Source organism: Pleurodeles waltl, chromosome 5 (assembly GCF_031143425.1).
Source record: "Pleurodeles waltl isolate 20211129_DDA chromosome 5, aPleWal1.hap1.20221129, whole genome shotgun sequence".
Classification (NCBI taxonomy): domain Eukaryota; kingdom Metazoa; phylum Chordata; class Amphibia; order Caudata; family Salamandridae; genus Pleurodeles; species Pleurodeles waltl.
Genome location: NC_090444.1, coordinates 101,823,295 through 101,836,616, shown reverse-complemented (window position 1 = coordinate 101,836,616; position 13,322 = coordinate 101,823,295).

The window sequence follows — 13,322 nt, the reverse complement described above, 5'->3', positions numbered from 1 at the left end:
AGCATCATCTAACCGAATCTGTAAATCTGCAAGATCTGCTTGACATTTGGCGACTGACGGGTTCAGGGAAGAGCGTGAATCTTCCAAATCGAATACTCGTTGCTCTACCTCTTTAATATGTGAATTAAGTTGCTGAATATTACCAGATATTAAATTTAATTGCAATTCCGTTTTCTGATCTGCTTCTTCTTGCGAGATTTTCAGAGTTCTTAGTTCTGATAGAATTTGAAGGAGCAAGTTTTCTGAAGAAGTGCCAATGCCTGTCTTGTCTCGATATTCCTGAGATGAATGCTGAGTTTATGGGTTCCACTGATCTCGAGTCTCCTGAAGGGGCTCGGTTGCGCTGGTATTCTTAAGGGACCCCATCACAGTATTATTCCCAGCGATATGAGCTAGGCCACAGAGTACACTGGAAGAAGAACTGTCCACCTGGGAGGCGTTGTTAGTTGACAAGGAAACAACCTCTTTTGTGCCCCTCCCCATCCCTCCACCAAACAAGGGGTACAACTGCTTGGATGCAGAGCCTGTGTCGTGGATTTTTCTGTCATTAGACTCGGAATTCAAGCTGAGCGTTGAACGATCCCAGGATGCACAAGTTCTATTAACCAATTTTGAATTCAAGTCCGGGTCTGGATCTGAGAATGTGATGGATCCGGCTCTCTGGCCACCTCAGAAGGAGAATCAGAGCTAAGATAATGATTCGCCGTATTAATGATTAAAGGCGGGGAGCTGTGAGGCAGGGAAGTGCTGTAAGAAGAATCAGTAATTAACGTAGCAGTAGTGCTAGGAGGTGAGTCAAGATTTATATGGTTGTCGAAGGGAGTGGGTTGCTTAACTTTCACATTTCGCGTGCTATCTTAACAACCTTTGAAGCAGGGCGTCCTTTGCCCTGAAACTGATGCAGGGATCGACGCATCATGTTTTCTTTTCTTTTTCTTCCCCCCTTCCTCTCTCCTCCCCCCCTCCTTTCTTCTCTTTTTGTCCTTCTGCCCGGGAAACTCCGGTTTCTGGCTAAGAAAGTACTTGACGTAATCCAGAGATGCCCAAAAACAATATATATTACGTAGCCAAGTTAGTGTCATTTGGTAAATAGCTTAAAAGTACAATGTCTACTGATTGGATAAAGCAACTAGAGTGCTGAAAGCACTGTAAGTGGGTAAAATACTCTAATCTGCACGCAGCAATTGGGAAAACAATGCCCCTTCAGGCCGCGCAAGTTCCACTTAATTCACATTCACATCCAGATCAGTATCTCTGGGTAAGTTTCCAACCAGAAATGTATTCTTCAAAGAAGAGGGGGAAGGGGAGTCGCCATATAGTTCAAGATTGTTGAAGGATTTTCCTCGTTTGAAAAAAGACAGCCAAAAAAAAAACACAGGCGAGTCCCAGTGATTTCCCCCTGCCTCACCTCCCTTCCCCTCTGTGTTGATTTGAACTGGTCTGATCTGGCCTGGGTTCCTCTCGTAGGAATGAAGCAGGGTTTAAGCACCGGAGGCCCTTTCTGCCTCCTCTGTTCCGCCGGGTCCCAGGCTCAGAGTGCCGTACATCAAGCTGGAGGGGGGGGGGGAGCAACGACCGGCATTCGGTGAAGCATTCCACGCTTCTGTGATGAGGGTGAGAGCGCTGCAGCCTAGCGCATCCGCGCTCCGACGCGTATCCTCTCCTCTGAGTCAACGGCTAGCCGCGGAGCATGACGGGAGCTCTGGCGCAGGCCAACAAGAACCTTGTTCCAACAAGAACAGTACGATTAGACCTCGAGAGAACAGCATGTTGATCTTTATGAGCTTATGGGATCAAGCAGTACACAGGGGCGCAGCTTCGGGGGTGTTTGGGGTGTTACGCCCCCCTAATAGATGTATTTTCTGGAACATAGTTGGGATAGGAGCTTTCAGTCGGGGATGGTGATGTGTCTGTCGGATTTCATAAGGAATTTTTACATAAACACCAACAAAAACTCACCCACTCCCTCTCCGCTTTGGAAGTCTTAAAAAATGTTGATTATTTTGCAAAATATTGTGTTTTCTCTCACTTACTACCCTTGCCAATCAGCATTTCTCTCCCATTCCACTGCACCGTTATCCCCTCTCATGTACCCTGCTTGTGGTACCAGGTAGGTTGACATTTTATGCCTGTAGTCGGCCGTGTTAAAGGACAACACAAGGCCCTGTAGGAGAGTACTAATGTGATTTATTGCTGAACAGAGTAGAGTATGAACAGGCTTTTCTCTGTGTTTCTTGTAGTGTGTTCTTGGACAGCTTTGGTCTCGTTGATCCGGATCTTTACATCTTCTTTGTTGTTTTCTTCTCTATAGGGGTTCCCAGGAAGCACATGCATGGAGAAGAAAAGTACCGGTAAGTGGTTTTATTCTCTACCTGTTTTTCTATTTCTCTACCTCTTCTCTTTCCTTCCTCCTCTATCTTTCACATGTCTTGCTTCCTTTCTTTCTCCCTTTTCTCTGTGCTAGTCGTTTCTTGGGACCTTTTCTTTCTCTCTTACTCTTGTCTCTTTCCTTTCTATGAGTCTGAGCCCCTTTTCTTCTGGTACTCTTGTTTGCTGTCGTCTTTCTCTTTCTGCACGTATCCTCTTTTATTTTCTTACTGTCTTTCTATCTTTCCTGTGTTCCTGTCTCTTATAGCACCTGTTCCTTTCCTTTACTGTGCTTTTGGTGGTTTCACTATGTGGTACCTTAATACCGTGGGGGGGGGGAGAAAATAAACACCCCTGTGCTTTCCTTTATTGGGGTTGTGCTCCAAAAGTGCCCGAATTCCTTCTCCTTAGGTTCGTTCCCACCGCCCACTCCCCCTTGATTACTATTCCCGCTCCTCCCGTCCTCCCGTACCCTTGTTTATGCTGAATGCGGCGTGGACACACACCTGATTGTGCCATGCTTCTCCAGAAGCGTGGCGGGATTCTTTGCTCTGACTCCCGGGGCCACCGCGGTGTTCGGTCCTCCGTCCGGTGCCTGCTCGCCTTCTTTTCCCCTGCTGGGGAAAAACTGCTCTCCAATGCCTCCGTTCTCCTCTTCCTCCTCACCACCGTTCTCTTCCTCCTTGCCTCCACTCTCCCCGTCTCCCTCACCGCCGGCGTTTTCTCTCCTCCTCCTTCCGGATTTCTGACTCGGCCACTCAACGTCACAGCCGCTGCAGACGTCTCATTGGCTCCTGCCCCAGGCTCCTCCCGAGCACCAGGGGAAGTGTCAGCACCAGGTAGGTTTGTGAACGGGCTGTCTCGGACCGGCCCGTCACATACACTCCCCCTAGAGAGCGGCTGATAGAGACGCTGCGGCAAAGGATAACGCAACAAAAAATCAGCATTTGCCATGTGGGTACCCAGGGAATGTCGTATCTGAAAGGAGAAAGGCTGCAGCGAGAGGAAAGATTGCAGAACACGGGAGTTGGTGTCTTTGTTGTGGGCGAGTCAGGTAAGGGGAGCGTGATCAGTCATTAAGGTAAAAGTCCTGCCCGCTAGATAGTATTGCAAGGACTCCACTGCCCATTTAATAGCTAAACACTCCTTCTCTATTGTGGGGTAGTGTTGTTCCCGTGGGAGGAGTTTCCGACTTATGTATTACACTTGGTGAAGGGTTCCATCGTCTTGTTCTTGGGAAAGGACGGCCCCGAGACCCACATCTGAGGCATCGGTTTGTACGAAAAAGTGTTTCTGGAAATCCGGACAACACAACACCAGTCCGGATGTCAACGCTGTTTTTAGTGTTTCAAAGCTCTGTCTTTATATATGAGAGAGAGAGGGTAGGGTGTTTGGACATGATTTCCATAGGAGGTCGGTAAGTGGTCCTGCTAAGGTGGAGAATTGTGGTATGAATCGTCTATAGTATCCTACAAGTCCCAAGAAGGCCCTTATATCTTTCTTTGTACGTGGGAGGGTGATCTTAGTGATGGCCTCTATTTTCTCAACCTGTGGTCTGACCTGTCCATCTCCCAATATAAAACCCAAGTATTTGATTCTTGTGTGTCCCAACCTGCATTTCCCAGGATTTGCTGTGAGATTGGCCTTTCTCAAGGCCTGTAGGATGTTGTCTAAGTTTTTCAGGTGGTCCTCCCAGGGCATGCTGTATACTACAATATCATTGAGATATGCTGCTGCATACTGATGATATGGTAGCAGGATCCTGTCTATATGTCTCTGAAAGGTGGCTGGAGCCCTATGAAGACCGAACGGAAGGACCGTGAAGTGATAGAGTCCGGATGGGGTTGCGAAGGCAGTCTTTTCCTTATCCTCTGACCACAAGGGTATTTGCCAGTACCCTTTTGTCAGGTCTAAGGTGGACATATATCGAGCCTGACAAAGTCTATCGAGAAGTTCATTGATGCGTGGCTTGGGGTATGCGTCAAACTGTGACAGGTCGTTGACGCATCTGTAATCAACACAGAAGCGAGTGCTTCCATCAGGTTTTGGTACAAGTACCACCGGGGAACACCATGGGCTTGTAGATGGTTCAATAATGCCAGCTTCCAGCATGGCTTGCACTTCTTGTTCTATGACTTTCTTTTTTGCTTCCGGGATACGATAGGGTCGCTGACGGGCTATACTGTCTGTTTTAATAAGAATCGCATGTTGTACTAATGAGGTTCGTCCTGGGGATTTCGAGAATACGTCACGGTTGATATCTATCAGATGGTTGAGTTGCCTGTGATAGGGGTCTGTGAGTGCAGGGATTATTTGAGGGGGCGGGTCCTTGTAAGGGAAGTTAGTGGAAAGGGAAGGACAGGGAATCTCATTGTTAATTTCCTGTGTGATATACATGACGGACTGCTCGCCCGAAGATTCCTGCCATTTTTTAAGCAAATTAATATGATATATTCACTCCCTTCCTGAGCCTTGGGGCATGGCAAGTCTATATGTGGTGGGATTGATCTGTTCTACGACATCATATGGTCCCTGCCACCGGGCTAATAGCTTATTTTCACGGCTAGGTAGTAGGACTAGCACCTTGTCTCCCACCTTCAGACTACGATAAACACTTTTAGCATCATATAATCGCTTTTGTTTCGTTTGGGCCTCTCGTAGGGCGGTATGGGCCTCTTCCCATACCGTGTGGAGATTTTCTCGTAGTTCTTGGGTATAGGTCAAGAGGTCTTTAACCTCTTCCTCAGTGTCTTTCCATTGCTCAGCCAGCATCTCTAAGAGGGTACGGGGTTGTCTCCCGAATAATAGCTCAAAGGGGCTATGACCTGTGGAAATCTGCACATGGGTGCGTATGGCATAAAGCACTAGAGGTAGTTTCTTCTCCCAGTCTTTTCCGGCTTCGGAAATACTTTTTCTAAGTAGGGATTTATTTGTCTTGTTATATCTCTCTACTAATCCGTCTGTTTGGGGATGGTAAACAGATGTTCTGATTTGTTTAACCCCTAGGGATCGGCTCACCTCTGCCATGAGTCTCGACATAAATGGAGTCCCTTGATCTGTGAGTATTTCTTTCGGAAACCCCTCCCGGGAAAAGAACTCTATCATTGCCTGTGCTGTGGTTTTTGTGTGCATACTGGGGATGGGTATGGCCTCAGGGTAACGTGTTGCATATTCGACTAATACCAATATATATTGTCGTCCTCTCACCAAAGGAGTTAGGGGTCCTATAATGTCCATCCTGACTCTAGAAAACAGGGTTTCTATAATGGGAAGGGGTTGAAGTGGGGCTGGTCGGTGTGGAGAGGGATTAAAGAGTTGGCATTTTGGGCATTCGGAACAATGTTTCAGAATATCTCCAAACACTCCAGGCCAATAGAAGTGCTGCAGTACTGCTTCTTCCGTTTTTTCTCTCTCCCCATATGACCTTCCCCATTATCACCATGGGCTAATTGCAGGACCTGCTGTCTATGACTCCTGGGTATCACTAGTTGCAGTTCTTTCCCCCCTGCTGCAGTGAAGCTTCTATACAGTAAATTGTTTTGTACCAGGAATTTGGGACCTACCACATGGTCATCCGGGTTCAAGGCTTGGTGCAATGCATGCTTCAGAGTGGGATCGTCGTGTTGGCTCTGACGGAAATCTCCTGTGATGGTACAAATGATGGCGGGGGGGTCTTGGGCGTCAATCTTTCGGGGATCCTGAACCAGTACATATCTTTGCCGTTGCTCTCTCTTTTGTTTCCTACTCAATTTGATCCGTGTTCTTTTGTTCTCTTTCTCTCCTGCCCCCAGAGGTATCTCTTCCCACCATGTCTTAAGGATATGTTCCTGTCCTGCTTTAGTTAGGAGATAGGGAAAATCCAAGTAGTCGGTCCCGAGATGAAATCCTCACCCAAATGTGGAAGCACTCCCACCCTTACTTTCTCCTCCTCTCCTCTCCAATTCAAGCATACTGTAGCCACGGGATAGGATCGTTGATCTCCATGTACACAGGCTATTAATTCCTGACTCTGCGGATTCCCTTGTCCTGGCAGGACTAAATTCTGTCTGATCACGCTTTGGCTGCACTCCGAATCTACTAGAGCTGTTCTTTCGATATCGTTGAGGAGGACTGTTAGAGTATATGTCGGTCTTTTCCCTCCGGACCATAATACTCGCCCTCTCATCAGCCCGATTTCCATAGGTTCTTCAGGATCCTTTTTTAACGGACAGTGTCTAGCAATATGGCCCCATTCGGAACAATGGTAACATTGTGGTCCTGTCGTTGGATAACTTGGGGATGCCGAAGTTGCAGGGGGAGAACACTCTGGGCCATGCACGGCCATAGGTCGCTGGGTGGTACATTTGGATATGGCTGGGTGGACAGAAGAAGGAAGGGAATGTCTACTGGATTGAGCACGAAAATCTGGGCCCGGTGGTAAGCGCACGTTAGGTCAAGGGCAGTCTGGTTCATCAACCCCGGATGTTGTCTAACCCAGTTCCGTGTGCTAGGTGGAAGGGCCTCCAGATATTGCTCAAGGACAATAGTATCGAACATCTCTTCCCTAGTAATCTCTGTAGGGTGTAACCATTTTCCTGCGGCATGATGCACTCTATAATATAAGGTGTGTGGGTTTTCTTGTTGCTGCCATTTTGTCTGACGGAACTTGGTTCAATAACTCTCGCTATCCAGCCCAATGGGTTCTAGGATGGTTTTCTTTATCTCCTTATACGGAAGAGTGCCACCAGGGTTAATGGCTTGGTAGGTGGCTTGCAACTGTCCAGTCAGTAACGGGGCTATATATTTTCCCCACTTGTCTTCAGGCCAGTTTGCCGTACTGGCCACCCTTTCAAAATTAGTAAAGAATGAATCCGGATCCTCCTGTTCTTGATATCTTTGCAGCACACTACTTGGTACGTTAGGATGGACCTTTGTGTGGGCAATAGTGTCAGTCAGTTTCCCCAGGGTTGTTTCATGAACCAACTGGTTGTTTGCTATTATGGTTGCCTGACTCTTCAGGGCCGTTTGTAAGGCCTCTCATTCTTCCTTAGCCTCTTTCAGCTGTTGTTCCCAAACGATTTGTAGATGTTGTTGCCCCTCTGCCAACTGGGCAATCATGTCGGCCAAGGTCGGCTTTTCTTCCATGTTGGCGATGGTCCCTTTAGACCCCACTTCTGACACCACTTGTAGTAGGCCGGGTTAAAGGACAACACAAGGCCCTGTAGTAGAGTACGAATGTGATTTATTGCTGAATAGAGTAGAGTATGAACAGGCTTTTCTCTGTGTTTCTTGTAGTGTTTTCTTGGACCGCTTTGGTCTTGTTGATCCGGATCTTTACGTCGTCTGTGTTCTTTTCTTCTCTTTTAGGGCTCCCAGGAAGCACATGCATGGAGAAGGAGAAGAAAAGTACCGGTAAGTGGTTTTATTCTCTACCTGTTTTTCTATTTCTCTACCTCTTCTCTTTCCTTCCTCCTCTATCTTTCACATGTGTTGCTTCCGTCCCTTTCTTCCTTTTTTTCTGTGCTGGTCGTTTCTTGGGACCTTTTCTTTCTCTCTTACTCTTGTCTCTTTGCTTTCTAAGAGTCTGAGCCCCTTTTCTTCTGGTACTCTTGTCTGCTGTCGTCTTTCTCTTCCTGCACGCATCCTCTTTTATTTTCTTACTGCCCTTCTATCTTTCCTGTGTTCCTGTCTCTTATAGCACCTGTTCCTTTCCTTTACTGTGGTTTTGGTGGTTTCACTACGTGGTGCCTTAATACCTTGTGGGGGGAAGAAAATAAACACCCCTGTGCCTTCCTTTATTGGGGTTGTGCTCCAAAAGTGCCTGAATTCCTTCTCCTTAGGTTCGTTCCCACCGCCCACTCCCCCTTGATTACTATTCCCGCTCCTCCTGTCCTCCTGTACCCTTGTTTATGCTGAATGTGGTGTGGACACGCACCTGATTGTGCCACGCTTCTCCAGAAGAGTGGCGGGATTCTTTGCTCTGCCTCCCGTGGCCACCGCGGTTTTCGGTCCTCCGTCCGCCGCCTGCTCACCTTTTTTTCCTGCTCTCCAACGCCTCCGTTCTCCTCTTCCTCCTCGCCGCTGTTCTCTTCCTCCTCGCCACCACTCTCCCCGTCTCCCTTGGACGCCGGCGTTTTCTATCCTCCTCCTTCCGGATTTCCAACTCTGCCAGTCAACATCACAGCCGCTGCAGACGTCTCATTGGCTCCTGCCCCAGGCTTCTCCCGAGCACCAGGGGAAGTGTCAGCACCAGTTAGGTTTGTGAACGGGCTGTCTCTGACCGGCCCGTCACAATGCCAGTGTGATTATTGGAAATCTGAAGCTCACATCCCCCAAATCTTACTGACCAAGGTGTGCCTCTTGCAGTACATGTTTGCTTCCACTGGAAAATAATGCTTGCATTACTCTTTTCGCTGTGTGCCAAAGCTTAGAGAATTCATGATTTTCTTAAGGTGAAAAAGATATAGGTCTGGTTGTTCATTGGGTAAAGTTGTTTCACCTGCCACACCTCTGATTGATATGAAAAGTTACAACAAAGCCAGCAGATATCGTATTCATTGAGACAAGCACAGCAAATCCAATAGGCCTATAAGGGTGGATTGTTACTACGCTGTGTTAAAACCTTTCAACAGGTATTTAGTTACACTGACCTATATAGATTACTTTACCTTACTATGCACAGGTATTGGTGATCCCCTCTGAAAAAACATAGGGGGGTTGGGAAGAGGTTTGCACTGCAAGAATTCTCCTGTCATTTTGATCATATTTGTGAGAGTATGAATGTTGCCTTATGGGAAAGCCTTTGCTCAATACAGTAGGTCCACTTTGTTTATGGTCCAAAGCTAAAAATGAAGGCTATGGGTATGACCGGTGAATTGGGATGGGTCACATCAGATGCTAAAGGTCTGATCTGTTTATTATGAAACGTTGTGACAAATGCAGCAGGACTGACATGTATTGTGTAAAAATATGTTAGATGCAAAAGTCAGTAGCCAGTAATTTTGGTACATGTAAGCTCACAGGTAACTATGGTAGGCAAGGTGTTTGGTGTTGTTTACCATCTCTGACAAAGACTGGGAGTAGAAGATTTTCAATGTGATAATCCTCCGTAGTTCTACTTAAGATAGGATGTATATTGTTTTGTCACATAAAATTTTGTACACATTTATAATTTAATATAAAGTATTTAGCGGCGTGTGTCTTAAAGTACTTTTTATTAGGTCTGGCATGGCAGAGTCAGCTGTACCTAATGAAAGTAATGCTAGGATGTGTAGGAGGCTGGCCTGGCTTACAGTGGGTATCAATGGTACTTGCACCTTGTGCCAGATCCAGTTATCCCTTATTAGCAGAGAAGTAGTAGTGTTCTAGCAGCTTAGGCTGATAGAGGTAGCTATAGCAGAGCAGCCAAGGCTGAACTAGGAAACATGCAAAGCTCATGCAATACCACTTATATCATATAGGTACTATATCATAAGAAAGACAATACTCAGAATTACCAAAAATAAAGGTACTTTATTTTAGTGACAATGTGCCAAAAATATCTCAGAGGATATACTCCCTTAGGAGGTAAGTAAAATACACAAAATATACACAACAGACCAAACCAGGTAAGTAAAACAGTCAGAAAGTAGTGCAAACACTTTAGAATACAATAGGATGCAATAGGCCTAGGGGCAACACAAACCATATACTAAGAAAGTGGAATGCAAACCACAAATGGACCCCTAGGCTAGTGTAGTGTGTAGAGGGTCGCTGGGAGGGTAAGAAAACACTAAGGGTGTCCAAGATACACCACCCCAAGACCCTGGAAAGTAGGAGTAAAGTACTACTATTTCCCCAGAAACACACTAAAGTCTTGATAAGGGATTTTGCAAAGACCACAACAGACTGCAAAGCACTGAAGACGGATTCCTGGACCTGAGGACCTACAAAGGAAGGGGACCAAGTCCAAGAGTCGCAAAAGTGTCCAGGGGGGCAGGAGCCCACTAAACCCCGGATGAAGGTGCAAAACGGCTGCCTCCGGATGGAAGAAGCTGAAGATTCTGCAACAGCAAAAGGTGCTAGGAGCTTCTCCTTTGTGCAGAAGATGTCCCACAGCGTACTGGAGGATGAAGAGTTGTTTCCTTGGCAAAATACCGCAAACAAGCCTTGTTAGCTGCCAGAGTCACAGTTAGAGAAAAGTTGTGCTGCCTGGGCCCAGGAAGGACCAGGATGTCGCCACTTGGAAGAGGAGACAGAGGGGGCCCTCAGCAACGTAGAAAGCCCATGGACAAGCAGGAAGCACCCGCAGAAGTCCTTGAACACAGGTTCAAGAAGTCTGAACACGGCTGTCGTCTCAACACTGCTAAAGGAGGTCCCATGACACCGGAGATCAACTCAGGGAGATGAGCATCACAGGACAGAGTGCTGGGGACCTAGGCTCGGCTGTGCATGCAGGATTTTGTGGAAATGTGCACAGAATCCCTTGTAGCTGCAGTTCACGCGGTGCACAGGATTACTGTCTGGAGAGGGGAGGTAAGGACTTACCTCCTCCAAATTTGGACAGTCGGACCACTGGACAGTCTGGGTCACTTGGGTCCACCACCTGTGTTCCAGGGGCCACGCTCGTCAGGATGAGAGGGGTTCCAGAGTACTGGTGAAGCTGAAGTTTGGTGCCAGCTGAAGCAGGGGGAAGATTCCGTTGACCCACAGGAGATTTCTCCATGGCTTCTAGTGCAGGGTGACGGCAGGCAGCCCTCAGAGCATGTACCACCAGGAAACAGTCGAGAAAGCCTGCAGGATTAGGCGCTACAATGTCGCTGGTAGTCTTCTGGCTACTTTGTTGCAGTTTTGCAGGTGTCCTGGAGCAGTCAGCGGTCGATCCTTGGCAGAAGTCGAAGAGAGAGGTGCAGTGGAACTCTGGTGAATTCTTGCAAGTCTTTATCTAAGGAAAAGCCCTCTGGAGATACCCTAAATAGCTCTCAGAGGAGGATTGGCCACCTAGTCAGGTAAGCACCTATCAGGAGGGGTCTGACGTCACCTGCTGGCACTGGCCACTCAGAGGCCTCCAGAGGGCCCTCACACCTCTGGAAACAAGATGGCAGAGGTCTGGGACACACTGGAGGATCTCTGGGCACCACCCCTGGATGGTGATGGACAGGGGAGTGGTCACTCCCCTTTCCTTTGTCCAGTTTCGCGCCAGAGCAGGGAATGGAGGTTCCCTAAACCGGTGTAGACTGGCTTATGCAAGGAGGGCATCATCTGTGCCCTTCAAAGCATTTCCAGAGGCTGGGAGAGGCTATCCCTCCCCAGCCGTTAACACCTATTTCCAAAGAGAGAGGGTGTAACAACCTTCTCTCAGAGGGAATGCTTTGTTCTGCCTTCCTGGGACTGTGCTGCCCAGACCCCAAGAGGGCAGAACCCCGTCTGTGGGGTGGCAGCAGCGATAGCTGCAGAGAAAACCCCAGAGAGCTGGTTTGGCAGTACAGGGGGTCCATAGTGGAGCCCCGGGGATGTATGGAATTGGCTCCCCAATACCAGATTTGGCATGGGGGACAACTCCATGATCGTAGACATGTTACATGGCCATATTCAGAGTTACCATTGTGAAGCTACATATAGGTATTGACCTATATGTAGTGCATGCATGTAATGGAGTCCCCGCACTCAGAAATCCCGGGGAAATGGCCCTGAACTATGTGAGGGCACCTTTGCTAGTGCAAGGGTGCCCTCACACTTAGTAACTTTGCACCTAACCTTCAGCAAGTGAAGGTTAGACATATAGGTGACTTATAAGTTACTTAAGTGCAGTGAAAATGGCTGTGAAATAACGTGTGCGTTATTTCACTGAGGCTGCAGTGGCAGTCCTGTGTAAAGGTTTGTCTGAACTACCTATGGGTGGCAAAAGAAATGCTGCAGCCCATAGGGATCTCTTGGAACCCCAATACCCTGGGTACCTAGGTACCATATACTAGGGAATTATAAGGGTGTTCCAGTATGCCAATTGAAATTGGTAAAAGTGGTCACTAGCCTACTGTGACAAATTTAAAGGCAGAGAGAGCATAAGCACTGAGGTTCTGGTTAGGAGAGCCTCAGTGACACAGTTAGGCACTACACAGGTACACACATCTAGGCCACAAACTATGAGCACTGGGATCCTGGCTAGCAGGGTCCCAGTGAGACAGGCAAAAACAAACTGACACACAAGTAAAAATGGGGGTAACATGCCAGGCAAGATGGTACTTTCCTACAGGATGCACTCCAAATATCAACAAACAATAATCAAACTTCACCTTTGTATACATTAACTCATAGATGAGGATTTAAGTGTGCAACGCTGGTGCGTGCTCTGCCCACCACACATATGGAAAACAATTGAATAACTGGTGAACAAATGGCAACCAGACCCATTTGCTCCATGTCATGCATAACCATAGATTTGTATCTTTCACTCACAGACCTTGGTTGTAAATTCCACACATTGACAGTGCATCATCTGTTACTGTACATGTGAGTGTAATAGTACTGATTGTTGCACCACTGTGTAACAGGCACAGTAATACGCATGAATTATATTGTCAGTTTTGGTACAGAATAAGGTTATTTTGGCAGCACTGGTTTCTAGAGCTTCGGTTTTCACCTCTCTGGGTCATTCTGCACGTACCATTACTCAACAGCTCATCATTGTTGTGCGGGACACAAGTTCACCGAAGTCTTGGCTGTGTGTTTGGTACTTTCAGGATTTCACACATCGCATGAGGTATGGTCATTGGCACATTTATCCATGAATCAATTAAAGAAAGTCGTTTTACGGTTTGGTGTTTATCGTCTTTCACTAGGCACTTGTATCTTGCATGTGGCACAGACATCAGTTGTCAAGCATTAGTCCCAGTTAGTTCCTCATTGTTCTGACAATACCTTTATTTTTCACATTACAGCTACCTCTGACGAAGGGTTTTCCCTGAAATGCATTGGGTTTCTAACACAACTCTCAATTT